Here is a 14,669-nt window from a genome sequence, read left to right on the forward strand (position 1 = left end):
GGGGAGCGGCTGGGCCCGTGAGCCATGGTCGCTGAGCTTGCGCGTCCGGAGCCTGTGCTCCGCAACGGGAGAGGCCACGACAGTGAGAGGCCCGGGAAAAAAAAAAAAAAAAAAAAAAAAAAAAAAAATATATAGAGAAAGTTCTGTCTAGTTAGCTGGTAGGAAGCACTGTGATAGATACTCCAAAGAAAAAAAAGCACAATTCCACAACATGGAGAGAAATAAAAGCTTAAAATAAATGGGATATGACTTAAAGATTCCAAAATATTCCTTTGAAATAAAACTTTTGTACAAAACGGCTGAGCCTCCATCTGTAGGCACTAAGGCACTCCACTAGAAACACTATGGAGAATAGTCTACAAGCTAACTGAGAAAGTAGAGATATGGTACAAACAGCATCCTGCTTGACACAGAGCTGCTACTACATGTATGAAACTCAGGACTTACATGTTCATACAGAATGTTGTATATAGACACAAACCTGCAGTAATGAATGTTCACACAAGACCTACTGGCTCCTAAGTAACTGGTTCACTAAGGACCCATACATACAAATCATTTCTGCCCCATCTCCAGCACCACATCTTTTAGATCCCCGCCTCTACCCACACACCAATTAAGAAAAAGAGCTCTGAGGATTTGCAAAGAAGCAGCAGAAAGGCAGAAACAGCTTAAACCAAGGTCAGAATCCCAGGCAGGATGTTTGTACCTTCTCGGTGTCCTAAAGTACTAAATACTTCCCCTGTAAGGTCCGAGTCACCCTTCACGTAAGTTGGTTAGGTTGCCTTAAAATCAAAACTATTACAGAGTCATTCAGATGTAAAAGCATCTTGTTTAAGAATGAAAATCTCTCCAGCAGGGCTCAGGGAACTCTAGTCACTCATCCATCTGTGTATACTAGTTCAATGCATCTCCTGCCTGAGGTAGTGGTCACTTTTTGGAGAAAAGGAAGTCTTTCTAGAAAATAGAAAGCTGTCAAGGTTACAGTAAACTTGGATGGGGCACCAGGAGGATTAGTTAGTACATGTATAAAATTAATGTACAGGGAAACCACAAGTACTCAGATCAAAAGGGAAATGCCTATAGACTTAAAAAAACCAAAGCCAAAAACAACCAAAGTTGAGTTCAAAAATAAAAAAACAAACCAAAAGTATCATTTTTTTCCAACTATGATATTGCTTCTAACTGTCAGATAATTCAGTGTTTAAAGTTAGTTTCATTCTTTAAAAAGTTACTGAACCCAATACAAATTATCTTTTAAAACTGTCAATTACTTTGACAACTTTTTGTTATACTTGGGCTGGTCCCAAATGAGAAAATACAGATTGGGTGACACATGGATCTTGCCTCAAAGCGTCAATAATGCTAAAATGGAAAAGGTGGAAACATGGAAGGCGGTAGGGAGAAGACAGTAGGAAGGGCACGATTTTGTAACCAGATACACCTGGGCTCCAATCCTACCTCAGTCAACAGGGAACTATGAGATTCTCAGCCAAGTTGCTTAATGGTTCTGAGCCTCAGCTTTCTGATCTATGAAATGGACACAGTAATGCCTACTTTGTAGGTTGCTAAATGGATTCAAGCTAATATAAATAAACAAGAAGCACAGAGCCTGGCCTGAGGTACTCAAAAAAAAAAAAAGGTGATAGTTAGCATCCATCATTCATTTGGTTAGGTCTTAAAAAAAAAAAAAAGTATGAGAAAATCCAAAGAACAAACACAGTCAACTCTTAAATCTAAGTGAGTAAAGATTTTCCTGTGGGAGCAACTATGACCACTGAATTAAGAAGGCTTCTAGATGAAAAGGGTCCACTTGAGGCACGACAAATACTACTCAGCTCTGATCTCATCTTCAAGCCTTAACTTTTTCTAAAGGCTGGCAAGGATGTGAGAATGGTGAACTATATCCTTTAAGGTAAACACAGGACAAAAAGCCAGGACTCTCCGATCTGTTTGCAACCCAGCTAAGAATTCTAGAGCAGTGTCCAAGACTGTAAGAGTGGTGTTAAGATGCTGGCAAGTTATAACTCTCCTGCATTATTGTTCCTCATCTCCCCTGTCTGTTTTCGGTTACACCTTAATATCCAAACTCTTAAAAGTCGGTAGGCACACATGTTCAGTGGCAGAAGGAAAGGTGAACCTGGGAGACTGAATTTCATTCTGCCAGATGGGGGTAGCAGATACTTAGGGGCAAGGAGATTGAGGACCAAAGACCCTTGCAAAGAAGCAAAAGAGGTTCTGGGATTAATTGACTGATTTTATTGAAGTAGACTTGATTTACAATGTTGTGTTAGTTTCAGGTGTACAGCAAAGCGATTCATTTATACATACATATATACATTTATTTTTTTTAGATTCTTTTCCTTTATAGGTTATTACAATACTGGGTATAGTTCCCTGTGCTACACAGTAGGTCCTTGTTGGTTATCTATTTTATATATAGTAGTGTGTATATGTTAATCCCAAACTCCTAATTTATTCCTCCCCCGACCCCTTTCCCCTTTGGTAACCATAAGTTTGTTTTATGTCTGTGATTTAAAATGAGTTCCCAGACCATGATTTAATTCCATTCAGCAAAGATGTCTAAAGCAAGATATAAAGAGGCAGAACATGGTCCATTCCTTCTAAGACCTTAACATTCTAAAGGCTGGGGAAATTTAAATGATTAAGAGAAATCACATGGGACTCTTGCGAGTTTAAAGGCAGAAGTGATTATATCTGAATAGGGAGATGCACAAGGCTTGATGGAGGAAGAAAGCATCTGATGGAAGCCTTGAAGAGTGTTGTGGATTTGAAACATGGGGAGGACAGGCATACAGGCACCCCAAGTCAAGGATGGGCACAGGGAAAGGCAGAGACACAGTTCCATGTGCAGTGAGCACCTGGTCTGGTGAGTGGAAGCCCAGGAAGGCAGGGGTGCAGAGAAGGAGCAAGCAGCTTCTATGCACTCTGGTGACCAGAGGATGTGCAGGGGCTGCCAGTGCCATGGGGGCTCCTAAGCCCTCTCTTCCCTTCTGGTTTCAGACCCACACAGGCATGTACCTGTGGAATGCCCCACCTGAACGCCTGACACTTCAAACCAAGCTTAACATCCCCACCACACACGCAGCCTCCTCTATTCCTTGTCCTTAAAGCTACCGCCAGGAGTCACAACTAGAAGGCCCTGATCTTCCCTGATTTACACCCCAACCCCAGACATCCTCTATAATCAAATGATCACAAGATCCTGATGACCCTTCCCCCAAGCTTCTCTTGAATCCTCTCCATGGTCACCAGTCCCTTCTCCCCTTATTTCAGGCTCTCTTGGTTAAACTTCTAAATTAGGAAGTTTGAACTCTCGCTTACTATTCGTATGACCTCAGACAAGTGACTCAACCTTTCTGTCCATCAGTTTTCTCCTTTGTTAAATGGGAATTACCCAGATGCCTATCATGAATTACCTCATGAGTTCCCCTGAAGATTAATGCACCACACACAGCACTGGAACAGTCGCTGGCCTCCAGTAAGGATCCAATGAATGGTAGTTGTTATCACTGTAGTATTGCTACTGTCACGTGTTACTGCTGTTATCACACATTACTGCATATTATCTTCATTATCTCAATGGACTTGTAATGAGTCTACCTGCCTCTACTATTTCCCCATTTCTAAATCAAAGGAGTCGTAAACTTTAAAAGCTTTCTAAAAAAAATAACTCTCCGGGCTTCCCTGGTGGCACAGTGGTTGAGAGTCCGCCTGCCGATGCAGGGGACGCGGGTTCGTGCCCCGGTCCGGGAAGATCCCACATGCTGTGGAGCAGCTGGGCCCATGAGCCATGGTCCCTGAGCCTGTGCTCTGCAACGGGAGGGGCCACAACAGTGAGAGGCCCGCGTGTCGGAAAAAAAAAAAAATTAACTCTCACACAGACCTCAACTTGTTAAAACAGGAAAAGAAGAGCTACTCTGGTTGAAATGAATGTAAGGGAGCTTCCCGGGGCTGCCCTCCACTTTGTTCCCGTCAGTGGTCCAGGAGGTACTCACTGGACCCCTAGGGCTCCTCCGAGCCCCCATCTTCCATACAGCCTGCACAGTGACCCTTCTGAATCACAAATCTGATTAGCACATCCTTCTGATGAAAGGTCTCCTAGGGCCCTTCACTACTTAAACTCTCAAGTTCAAACTCTTACCCACCTTATTCAAAGCGAAACCGGGCCTCTGGAGCACAAGAAGGGGAGATGGGAAGGTGGGCAGAGCTCAACGATGCTCTTAGCAAACCTTACTGCCATTTCGGGAAAAGTAAGCAAAGCTTGGATCAGAGGCATTGGATACAGTAGCACTGGATCGTTACTTTCGTTGGTGTTTTTACTCTTGGTGTTTTATTATTATTATTGGGATGAAAGACAATATATTTTGAGGCATATCTTAACAAAATGGAAAAACTCAGAAGATTGGTCACTCTGTATATCTGTATCCCTGTTCACATGTACAGACACGTAGGTTGGTCCTGAATCACGAACACCATCTTTAGAGACATCCTAAGGCTGCAGATGGGTCGTGCAGCCCGCGGGCAGGCCCCTGCCTGGCTGACGCACGTGGGTGTTCAGCCGTACTTTGGGGCAGCACCTGTGGCACGTGTTCCCCATCAGCTCTTTTTCTGACCTCAGAAAGGAGTGTCCTATTCCTGCTCTTCTCTGACTCCACTGATCTCATATCCAGCGCTATCTGTGGATACGCACGCTCTTTCAAGTCCCCAGCAATGTTCTGTGCCTCTAACTACATCGTCTGGAAATACTCTGTCTCCTTTTCTTCCACGTGGGAGCTAAGATAAGGATGACTCACAATCCAGATCGCCCCCTTTTATCAAGTAAAATACTAAAGTTCTCAGGTCAGATTAGATATGGAAAGGACCAGATGCTAGAAGCCCCAAAACCATCATGAACACCTACAAATACCTTTTAGAATCTACAAGAAAGAGGCACGGAGAAAGAGGTGGTTGAACTTGATCCTATGAGCAGGCAATTCACCAGGCAGGAAATTTAAGTGATTTTAGACTGAACAGAATGCCCCAAATTCCATGTGTTGAAAATAATGACTTCTCATCACACCGAATATTGACATTTGGCCCTACCCAGCAACCCAGATCCCTTCCCATGCCCCCAGAGAAGCTGTGCCTGGGGCCTCAGATCGGGTATCCCGGAGGGGACCGCTTCTGTCCTCGCCCCCAGCCTGATGCCTCCTTTCAGGTGGAGGCAGCTGCACGGATGCCACACGTCAGGCCCCTCTCCATCTCCTTTACTCACTCTGCCTTGACTAGTAAGTCTGAGAAGATCTGACTTGCTTGCCTCAGCACCATTCTTCTCCTCATGGGGGAGGGCTCCCTCAGGGAGCAGGTGCAGCGCCCAGTGGTGGGGGCCTGCCCTGACCCAGCACTGCCTGTCCTCATATCTAATTTTTTTTTTCTTTATTTAGGCAGGTTAGAAAGTAATTTTGCTACATTTATTTATGCTAGTTCAGTCCCCCAAACCTTTCCCACAATGTTATTGGATAAAAACTGCAGGAATAGCACACAAATTATAAACTCAAGATGTGCAAATTTTTTTGTTGTTGTTGCTTTTTAAATTTATTTTTGGCTGTGTTGGGTCTTCGCCGCTGCACGCGGGCCCCCTCCAGTTGTGGCGAGCGGGGGCCACTCTCCGCCGCAGTGCGCGGGCCTCTCACCTTGGTGCCCCCACCCCCCGCTGCAGAGAACAGGCTCTATGCACGCAGGCTTCAGTAGTTGTGGCACACGGGCCTAGCTGCTCCGCGGCACGTGGGATCCTCCCAGACCAGGGCTCAAATCCGTGTCCCCTGCACTGGCAGGCGGACTCCCACCCACTGCACCACCAGGGAAGCCAGGGAGTAAGCCCCTCCCCCTGCCTTTTTTTGCTCTTACCATTAAACCATACCCTTCAACTTATTTAACAACAAGAACAAAAAAGTTGATATTTTATCTTCCACCCACCACTTTGTTTTATTTCTCGGTTTCCTCAGAATCCAGGTGGGGAAAGGACCCCAGAGACAGGTCCTGAGACCCAGACCTCAACAACAGGGATAGATACCCAGTGGGCTTCCAAGTGCAAATCCTGCAACCAGGATCCTATGGTCCCCTCCACCCACCTCCCTGGAATCTTGCTTCAGGATCCCTGACTCCCCAGAACTGCAGCTTCTTAAAAGGCAGGGAACCCAGAGGATGTGGTCGCTGTGGAAATCCAAATCTTAGGGTGCAAGTCTCTTGATGACGGTTAAGGCAGATTTTAAACCCTCCTCCGTTGTTGTTTTTGTTTCCCTTTTAAAAAACAATCCGTCAATGACATTTCACCAAAGAATCTTATTTTCCTTTAAAACCTTATTTTCATGCTTACTGTGCTACGTGAAATGTAATTTTCTTTTTCACACCTCGAAGTTACCAGAGAATTTAACTCAAAGGGACATAAACATGAAATAGTTGAATATTCATCACTCTCTGAATGATATGTTGCTCAATAATTTGTTATACGCCCAAAGCCTTTAGCCAAACCCGATGGTTTTGTTGTTGCCGTTCCTTAAAACATGGGAACTCGGCTAACTTTTTAAGAGTCTTTTTCACTTAACTATCCCTGATGGATGCTCTAGAATAACCAGATCTCACATACAATGTGGTTTCCTTTTTTCAAAAATCTCATTCAATTTCAGCCTCAGAAAGGCAATTTCATCAAATTCCTTTTAAAATTAACTTCTTGCTTAAATCTCTTTTTCATGTTTAGAGGTCCATTTGTTGTCCTGCTGGAGGATTTTTTTTTTTTTTTTTTTTAAAGCAGTTGACAACTGCCCAGCAACAGCAGCCTGGGTTTGCAGTCACTATTTTGGGCTACATCACATGGCACTTACATAACCTTGTTTAACTGCTCTTGAACTGGTTTGAGCAACCTGGGAAACAGATTAGGGCGGTCCCAGCAAATTCCCGCACTGCAGATTCTGATGGGTGAGTTCCCATCCCCCCTCTCTACATCTTATACTGCTGCCTGGTGAGTGAGAGGGTGTCCAAAAAGGACTGGTTACTCATTGCTCGAGCCAGCTAAAACATTTGACAATTAACTGCCTTTGTTCAGTTAAAACCAGTCCCGTCTGCCCATAATAAACCAATGAACAATGATCCCCTGCTGCTGAGCTTTATGAGTGAGCCTGGATTAACAGGCTTTAAAATGCCAGAGTTGGGGTGGGGGGGGGGGACTCACTTGAGAAGTAAGTGGGGCCTCTGCCACCACCTTTAAACACAGGTCTTTTGAAGTTATGATTTTGGCATTCTAAGATTTTAATTTAGAAGGCAGATTGGACTTATTTTTTCCCTGTGGTGTTTCAAGAGTTCTTCCCAAGTGGGTAAGCACAAAATTCCAGGATAAACATTCTTCTCAGTGTGATAGGTGTTAGTTTTTAAAAAATATATAACTTCTAATTATCATGATTTAAATTTTAGGCCCGCTGCACATTTTAGTGAAAGATAATCAAAGAAAACACTATACGGCAAAAGCCAAGTGCTATAAGCTTTTAACCTGGAGAAACATGTATTATGATGTGTAATAAGAAAAGACAAGTTATTGCCATGGAACAAGGAACATTTTTTCAGGAGGCATGACTTACATCCTACACATTCAATAGTAAGAATTTAACCTAGTTGTACTTGACTATGCAAAAACATCTGTTATCTAGATAAACTAATAAGTTATTCAGGGTAATGGGCAAGGAACTAACATTTGTTGAATTCCTATTATGTGACAGGTGCTTTCCCAATCATATAATTTAATCCTTAATTTAAAAATCCTATCCAGGGGTGGGGGGCTGTGAGATTGGTCATATTATCCCCATTTTGTCAATAAAGACACAGAGAGGTTAAATCATGTGACTAGCTTAGCTGGGATTTGTACTTGGAACTCTTTTATTACAGCACTTGCTCTTTCTATGGCTTCATACATATCAGAAATATCCTTAAGATAGTTCTACCTAGAGGGTAATATGGAACAGAAACAGAATCTTTGAAAAATATTTAGGTTGCCATATAATGGATAAGTCTCACATGGAGACATCACTAATCACTCTGGCAGGTGGAAGAGGAAACTGCATGAATATAGGCGTACCCAGAAATCCAAGACTCAACGGAAATATGCATAGGATGACAAACTTACATACTAACTAATCCACCTCTTTCTGCCTGATCCAAAGGTACCTCTAAACCCCAGACCTCAAAGCAGACATGTGCACAGCCCTGCAGAATTGAAAACTCCTGTGTGCCAGCTTCTTCATGATCAGATTTTATTCATTCTTGCCCAACCGGTGACTCTCCCAAGATCTCAAAAGTAGAAATGAGACCTGGGCAGACAGAAGGGACTCTGGTTTAGCCACTCTGGCCTCAAACTATTTGTTAAGATTTGAAGGTCTCGGGCTTCCCTGGTGGCGCAGTGCTTGAGAGTCCGCCTGCCGATGCAGGAGACGCGGGTTCGTGCCCCGTTTCGGGAGGATCCCACGTGCCGCGGAGCGGCTGGGCCCGTGAGCCATGGCCACTGAGCCTGCGCATCCGGAGCCTGTGCTCCGCAAATGGGAGAGGCCACAACAGTGAGAGGCCCGCATAACGCAAGGAAAAAAAAAAAAAAAAAGATTTGAAGGTCTCAACACAGCTCAGTGGGTCATTAGGTGCCATCTCAGGGATAGCACGGTTTCTAAACGCCCTTAAAGCTTGAAACCCAAATGAAACGCAGATGAGCACCGTACTGGTGATAGAGCACAACTGTATCATAAACTTCTATCAGCAATCTAAATTTTTGTAAGGAAAGAAATTATGACATCATTTGATATCAGTTTTTTTTGGTCATATGCACATACACACCCATCAAATTAGAGTAGGTTTGGGTATATAATGATATAGTGCATGCACATGGTACAGAATTCAAGAAGCGCTAGGGGTCATATGGTGAAAAGGTCCTCTGTCCCTCCCCTGCCCTCTAGGCACCCGTTCCCTTCCCCAGAGGCTATCACTGTTATCAATGACTCTGTATCCTTCCAGAGGTTTTCTAGGACACGTTTTTTTTAACCACAGTAAATCTGTTATGTTTGTTAAGTTAGGCATTATTAATTCAATGTTTGCTTGCTCTTTTATTAATTAATTCAATAAATAATTATTGGGTGGCTATTACATGCCTGTCATTGTCATCAGCACAGGGGTGGAGAGAGCAATGAGATCTCTGTCCACAGGGGACTCATACATGGTCCAATGTGGGAGAGGGGGTCCTAAGCACATCAAACCCTGGGGCCAGAACAGCACATGGACAGAGGTCTACAGACACACAGAAGAGGAAGTGATGATCTTTGCTATACCGTGCTGCATAGCCTGGACTTGAATCTTTAGGTGATGGGGAAGCCTGTCCAGGTCTAGTTTGTGTTTGAGGAAGCTCACACTGACAGCTCAGTGGAAAATATCCTGGAGAAAGGGCAAAGGGACTGGTTAGTCCCAGGTTTCCGATGACTCTTTCAGAAGATGGTGGTTAGGAGATACAATTTTCAATTAATCATCCTCATCTCTGTTGTTCCCTAGCCCCAAATGTGTTTTTTCCACATCTCAATTGCTTCAACATCTACTCACTAGCCAAGAGAGAACAATTGAAGCCATCTTAAATGATTTCTGTCTGGACCTTCAGGCAAATATTCCACACCTTTCTGATTTTCTAACTCAAAAGTTATTGACTTCTGCCTCCTGCGTCCTGTCATTGTCTCAAAGAAATAGATAATTATGTATGCTTGAGATAAAAATGGCAGCCTTGGAGTTATTACTTAGCTTACCAAAGCAGAATAGATATTTTCTTTTTTAATATTCTAAATTGGCCAGTCCCCTTTTATCTAATTATTCCCAGTAGAAATGACTTACAACTTTAGTATGTGAACCAAAATTCTTGTGCTTATGAGGAAAAAATGGTGCAAGACATAAATCTGCATACACTAGAACTTTGTCTAAGTTTACTTTACCACTTGGAGGTAAAGATTAGAATCAGATGAGAGAGGGTAGAGGGGAGAGAAACTGTGGGAAATTGTTCTGTGAAATAAGACAAGCTGTTGGCCGAGAAATAAGAAAGGCAGAGCTGGACGACAGCCCAGATCGTAAGTGTGGGGAGCAACCATGAAAATATGACAGACAGCATAAGATAGAATTGAAGAGGACCAACGTTAGTTGAGAATCTATTATGGTCTAAGCTACTAGGCTGGGAAAGTTATACTCTTCTCATACTTAATACTTAAAGGTTATTTACAATAACCTTTTAAATAGGTAATATTATCCTTCTGCCCTGGACAAGGAAATAAGTTAAGCAGCTGTCTATGGTGCTTCATGTGGCCAGTGGTGATGCCAGGATTTGACTCACCTGGCAAGTCATGCAGAGCAATGATGAAATCTCAACATGCGCAAAAATATCTCATTTTGCTTTTCTGAGAAAGCTTTGTACTTACACGTTTTAACTTTGAATGTTTCCTCATTGGAATAAATTGCTTAAAATGAAAGAATTTCCCATTTAGAAAACAGCTTATCCTTAATTACAGCCGAAATTCAGGACAAGTTCCTAATGTAGTTCCTAATGTAGTAATGGGGTTTGGCATTCAGACACGTGTGGGTTACATCCAGACTCTGTCACTAATCAGCTGTGTAACCCTGAGCAAGCCATTCAGGCTTGTATTTTCTCATCCATAAAGTGAGAGTGACAAAACTTATCTCCCAGGGGATTATCAAGAATAAATGAGGTAGCATATTTTACAAGCCTAGCCCCGTGCCTGAACAAACCTTCCGGTCTTCCTCAAGGTCATTCCCTTCGTGATGGAGATCGGGAAGTAGAGCACTGCTCCTGGAGCAAAACTGCTGGGTCTCAGCTGGTTTCCCCACACCCTGACTGTGAGAGCCAGGGTTAGCCAGCCTCCTGAAGCTTTAGTCTCCCCGTCTGTAAAATGGGGCAGTAATGGTGCCTCTCCTCCAGGGCTGTATTTAGCTCTGTCCAGGACAACCTTGACTTTGAGCAGGAAGGATCTAGTCCCTCTACTCTAAGTTGGATCTCTGAGTTAAGCCACTTTTCTACTAATTATGCTTGTATTTCATATTCACTTTGTTACCTTGGCTTGTGCCTCATTCCCCTGTGTTCCACTGCCTGCATGGTACCCCCAATTCTTACACCCCACATTCCTCCAACTTTGGCTCCCTCTGAAGTCCAGCCCAAGACTGGGGCTCTGACACTTGCCTTTCTCGACAGTCTACCTGTCTCTGTTTGCACCCAAACGGATGTCCTGCCCAGACCACAGGGGCTTCTGCGCTCTGCCTTCTGAACTCTTTTCTCATGACACCTGTGTCCATGCTCCATCACTGTCTCACCTTGGGGAGCAGGCCTGGTTTCACAGCCCAGGACATTCCAGTCTGCCCCATTATTACCTTAGTTAATTTCTGAAGACATAGGTACTTTCTCTAATTCCTGTCACCATTTCTCTTACACAGAAGAGATAAGACACATACTGAAATACATAATAACATTTAGTTCAACTGCAATTGTACTGTGTCGTTTTTTGTCTCAGAAAACAAGGGCTTGTCATGAGGAACATACCGAAATGGCTTGACTCGGTCATTAAAAGAGTGTATAGATTTACAAGCTGATGGCCTATCACTGGCGTCACTTGTAAATGAGAGAGATGCATTCATTTTAGTGGCCTATGTCACTGGAAACCGCCAGCTGACTTTTAGCTCAGAGACTCTAAATAGGCCTGGGATGGTTGTTCCGGCCCTCATCTGTCTGGGCCTTCCCCTGTTCCTCCAGGACTCCTATCTCTAGGTTTCCTCAAGCCTTAGGCCTGGGTTGATCCTGCTTAAAACCAGAAGTTCCTGAAACATTCCAGCCCTTCCCTACTCCTACTTCCCAATTCGTGATGCTGGCCTCCTGAGTTTGCTCCAAGCTGCACTGCCGCATCATGTTCTCTCTCTGGACAAGAGTTTCCCAGGCCTAAGTTTCCCTGCTGGGCCTCAGGTCCTAAGACAGCAAGGCCTCTCTGTTCCACATGGTCTTCTCCTTGGAGGAGGGTCTGGTGGTCAGCTTCTAGAGGACAGTCTCTTTTTGCTAGCAGAGAATGAAGGTGGGCACACAGAGGCCTGCTTTGGTGGGACGCCTGACTAACTCTGACTTTCTAACCTAAACCTAGTGCATTACAACAAGGCAATTTGCCTCCCCACTGGTCAGTGCCCCTCTGCATGCTCCCAATGGGAGAAAAAGAACTGGGGTTTGAGGCAAGGTTGGGCCTTGGCCGTGGCCCCCCATCCGAGCTGCTTTCCCTGTCACCTGTGTGCCATGGCTGCTGCGCCCTTACTGGTCCCCATCATTTACCCCTGTATCCCACAATGTGGCTTAAGCTCTACAAACCATGGGTAAAACTCCAACATGCTGACTGTCTACCTGGATTCTTCTTCTTAAGCCCTGCCCATCTGCTCCACGATCTCTGCGGCGTCATGCCAGCCATTCGCCTGGACTGAGCCTGGGTACTGCCACATCCCCTTGACTTTTGACCTTACTCCTGTCTGTCCTAAGATGTGTTATAAGCACAGCACCATGCCGTGAGGATGAAGAAACCCTGATCTACAGCAAGGACAAAGCAATGATGATGTGGTTTTTAAGCCTTTTCTATCACAAGTACCAACAAATTATTACTTTAATATGTTCAGCCTTTTCATATATAAGTTCCTGTGCAACGTTTGTAAATCACTACCAGGCTGGTCAATCTGATCCAGTTATAGCCTTCCTAAATCCCTTCTCTTAGCTGTAAAATGTGGAGATGGGATTAGATGATCTCCATTGTCTCTGCCTCTCTGTCTCTTTGCCTCTACAGTCCTGAAAAGAAGAACTGTTGAGGGGAACACAGGGAGTCAGCATTAGAATGAATAGGCAGTAAATAGGGCAATGGAGTCTTACCCTGTGGCCTGTGTAAATACACAGTGTAGCTGGCAAAGCTGACTAAGAGCAAAGTGCTAAAGACAGGACAGGGAGCTATAATCAGTGTGCTTACCCCACAGAAGAGTCTTAGAATTGCAAATGAGTTAAAAGAATTCAAAAGCAGTCACTAAGGCCTTTGATGAAAAAAGGCAGTCAATGATAAGGGAAATTACTTTTTTTGAAAATAACTTCTAAGGAAAGTACTCCAGGAGATAAAAAAACAAAGAAAAACAAGATTGTGGATATACATGTATAGATATCTATTCATACATATATTTTAGGTAACTGCAACAGGGTTGAAAGTTAAAAAGGGATCACACTACAGTCTTGAAGCTCTGTTCTAAAAAAAAAAATCTCAAATTTTATGAGGTATTCCATGGTTAAAAGAAAACTGCAGAAATGGAAGGTTCACTCCCCTTTTCTTCCCTGCTCACTGCAGTCCTACAAGTTTTTAAGGAGGCTATTTATTTATGTATTTATATACACATAGATGTGTTTTAGTGTGTTTATCTTACGTTGCAACTACAAAATTGATAAAAAGTGTTGGGGAAGTCTAGAAGTAATATTTTAAGCCAAAGAAAAAATGAGAGATTATTATACTTGATATGCTGTGGCTTCACTGGAAGAATATTAAAGGAAGAGGTACTGTGGTTAACACCTTAGATCAAGTTCTGTGAGATAATGTGCCTCTATGAAACAGGATGGCAGTAAACAAAATACAGCTTGTAGGCCAAAAACAGCCTAGCTTTTCCCAGTTCTGAATTCCACGTATCAAAATAAGGTGGGGGCTTCCCTGGTGGCGCAGTGGTTCAGAGTCCGCCTGCCGATGCAGGGGACGCGGGTTCGTGCCCCGGTCCGGGAAGATCCCACATGCCGCAAAGCGGCTGGGCCCATGAGCCATGGCCGCTGAGCCTGCGCGTCCGGAGCCTGTGCCCTGCAACGGGAGAGGCCACAACAGTGAGAGGCCCGCGTACCACAAAAAAATAAATAAGGTGGATAGCATTCACCAGATACCAGCAATGCAAATGTAGCTGGACTGATTCAATCTTTTGGGGAACTTGGTTTTATTATCCATAATAAGAATCAACCATTATAAAAACATGGAATTTGTATAAATGTTTATGCAAAGGAGGCTTTGGTCATTACCATCAGCCCATTCTTCTTCCTTTTCTAGAGACTAAGGTCAGAACACTTTCACGTCCTCTCTATACATGCCTGACTAACCCTCCACTTTGCCCAAAAACTTCAATGACCTTGGACAGATATACCTCCTCTTTCTGAAACACCCTCACACTTAATTTCATCATCAAGGATCCAGCTGACACTGGCTGAGAATTATTATGAGTCGGGCCCCATAGCACCTCATTATCTTAACTAAGATTTGCAAGAATACCAAACACTATTAAACTTACTTCCACTTCATGCTGTTCTTATTGTCCTTATTGGTAATTATCACTTTCTTCCCTACGTGAAGGCTGGCTGTTTGTACATCACTTCTTCACATCTGTAACAGAAGGCCTTCAAGGAGGGAGCATGTCTTATGTGTCAATAGAGCCCCATGGTGCCTTGTACCTGGTAGGTATTAAATATACATGGCTTGGGCGGTTACACCCTTACTCTCAGAAGTCACGTACTATCCTCTTGTTTAGCAAGAGGCTAATACCTGGGGCAGGAATGC

The sequence above is a fragment of the Lipotes vexillifer genome, unplaced genomic scaffold, assembly GCF_000442215.2.
Source record: "Lipotes vexillifer unplaced genomic scaffold, Lipotes_vexillifer_v1.1 scaffold269, whole genome shotgun sequence".
Classification (NCBI taxonomy): Eukaryota; Metazoa; Chordata; class Mammalia; order Artiodactyla; family Lipotidae; genus Lipotes; species Lipotes vexillifer.